The 2954-nt window shown below is 39.3% G+C and overlaps 1 protein-coding gene across 2 annotated transcripts in view; it reads left to right on the top strand.

Moving 5' to 3' along the window:
* Positions 1 to 2954, top strand: part of LOC106881546 (polycystin-2) — a 76471-nt gene that overhangs the window by 46409 nt on the left and 27108 nt on the right. The window lies entirely within an intron of this gene.

The raw sequence follows: 2954 nt of genomic DNA, 5'->3' as shown, positions 1-2954 counted from the left end.
GTAGGATTTTCGGGCGAGATCGTTGCCAGTGACCCTGGAGTGGCTCTTGTGCGGGTGGCACATAAAATACACCATTTTGAGCGTGGCCGTTGCCAGTACCGCCTGACTGGCCTTCGTGCGAGTGACACGTAAAAGCACCCACTACACTCTCTGAGTGGTTGGCGTTAGGAAGGGCATCCAGCTGTAGAAACTCTGCCAAATTAGATTGGAACCTGGTGTTGCCATCCGGTTCCACCAGTCCTCAGTTGAATCGGCCAACCCATGATAGCATGGAAAGCGGACGTTAAACGATGATAATGATATATCCATATATGTTGTGTAAGTACCAGTTAGAGGAGTTTAATACCTCTAAGGGATAATTAAATCCAAAGTCGCTTCTGGTTATTACCTGGGTAGGTACAGTCTTTTGTAAAGTTGTACGGTAGCAAGTAGTTCAGTTGGTAGACCGTAGTTTAGGTTATATACGATAAGAAAATGAATGTAAATAACAAGAGGAAACTCGTCGTTTTCGCTTTTATGCCTTTAATTTGATTAGATAACAAAGAAGAAGGAAGAAAAGAAGAATTTACGATCGTTTCAATTTACTAGTATTAGTAAATCTTTTCAGAATGCGAAAAATAGATTGATACATTGGTCAGAATGCGAAAATAATTGATACATATGTGATGGTAATAGAGGCAGAGTTAGTAAGTCTTACATTAAATTTTGTTCTTGAGCTGGTTATTTCGTTGGAGAGAGGTTTCATTGTACTAGATTGGTTTGTTTATTGTTCCGTTGGGCAATTAGAGTAGGGTGTATATTATTTTGGTATGGGATTCCGAGTTTCACTGAGCACATTTTTTCACACTTGTGTATTAAATTAGTTTAGATCTGCAGTGAATTTTAGTCACCGGCGGTGTAAGTGAAGTGGGGTAACTCTAACTTAGGGTGAAAAGGGAACTACTCTAACTTAGGGTGAAAAGGGAACTAACTCATACCAGTTATTAGACTAAGTAGGGTGGTTTAAAATTGTATTATGGCTAGAGTTTAGGAAGTTCATAGTGTTAGAAGGGGCCCTATGTAGGTGCAAAGTAAATTATTATGGAATGTAGAGGGCGAGTGGGTTTGCGGGGTGACTGTTTATGTGTAAATGCTTAAGGTGGTTCCCAGCTAATTAGACTTATATAGAGAGATGACTATGCTAGTTTGGGATTTATAAAGGGTCCTATTAATTTACCGGTATTTTGAAAAGACAAAGGCCTACTTGAAGACAAAAAATGTTATTCTACCATTATTTTGAAAAGACATAAAGGCCCACATCAAGACAAAATATGTCGTTCTCAAATTTCCTATTTAAGAGGGGTTGTTTAGCCGTAAGTATAGCTAGGCCTTCTGATAAACAAAGATCACAGCGTCTATTGGTGGTGTTGTATGAGGTTATTTATGCGAGTATATGCCAGTTCAATCTATAACTTTTTTTTATCCTTATATTCCCAAATATATGTGCTGAGTCCTGTTGAGTTGGCCTTATTCCTATTTCTGAAACCCTCTAGCCCTCCACATTCCATAATAGTTTACTTTGCACCTACATAGGGCCCCTTCTAACACTAAGAACTTCCTAAACTATAACCATAATAAAATTTTAAACCATCCTACCTAGTCTAATCACTGGTATGAGTTAACTCCCTTCTTACCCTAAGTTAGAGTTACTCTAAATTTAATGTAAGACTTACTACCTTAGCCTCTATTACCATCACATATGTATCAATTATTTTCGCATTCTGACTGATGTATCAATCTATTTTACTCATTCTGAAGAGATTTACTAAAACTAATAAATTAAAACGAACGTAAATGCTACTTTCTTCTTTGCTTCCTTCTTCTTTGTTATCTAATTGAATTAAAGGCATACCAGTGGAAACGACAAGTTTCCCCTTGTTATTTACATCCATTTTCTTCTCGCCTATATCCATATATATACATATCCACACACACACGCACACATATATATATATATATCCTTATAAATCTATATATATATATATATATATATATATATATATATATATATATATATATATATACATACATATATATATCCATGTATATGTTATGTCTCAAGCTACTGCTATCTAGCACCTTCGGATGATCTCTACTCAACCACTACACAACTGCTACTCGACTGCTACTCAACACCCTACCACGGCCAGACTACCTCTATTTGTATGTCTTGGTAGATCATACTTCTTCGCCTGGGGGCGTCGACACAACAATATATATATGTATGTATGTATATCCACATATATATCCATATATGTATTTATGCATGCATATATATGTGTTCGGCAAGCCAAGTGAGACCATAATCCAAGGCCTGTGCTAGGGGTGTAGCCAACCCACTTATGCGTACCTTTCCTTCATTGGACACTAAACTCTGTTTGCAAAGACCTGTTGGAGCAAGTGAAATCGAAATCGTGATTGAACCAAATTCGATGACTGGCACCTGTGCCATAGGAGTGCTAAGAGCACCGTCCAAGCGTGATCATTGCCAGAAAAGCTGTCTGGCTTCCGTGCCAGTGGCATGTAAATAGTATCATTTGAGCATGAGCATTACCAGCCTCACCTTACTGGCACTTGTGCTGGTGGCACGTGAAAAAACGTTCGAGCGAGCTCATTGTCAGTGCCACTGGACTGGCTCCTGTGCAGGTGGTACGTAAAAAACACCATTTTGAGCGTGGTCGTTGCCAGTACCGCCTGACTGGCCCTCGTGCCGGTGGCACGTAAAAACACCCACTACAATCTCGGAGTGGTTGGCGTTAGGAAGGGCATCCAGCTGTAGAAACTCTGCCAGATCAGATTGGAGCCTGGTGCAGCCATCTGGTTTGCCAGTCCTCAGTGAAATCGTCCAACCCATGCTAACATGGCAGGCGGACATTAAACGATGATGATGATGATATATATACACACATATATAT

Source organism: Octopus bimaculoides, chromosome 9, assembly GCF_001194135.2.
Source record: "Octopus bimaculoides isolate UCB-OBI-ISO-001 chromosome 9, ASM119413v2, whole genome shotgun sequence".
Lineage (NCBI taxonomy): Eukaryota > Metazoa > Mollusca > Cephalopoda > Octopoda > Octopodidae > Octopus > Octopus bimaculoides.
The sequence above is the reverse complement of the archived record's forward strand: the minus strand, read 5'-3'. Positions and strand labels throughout refer to the sequence as shown.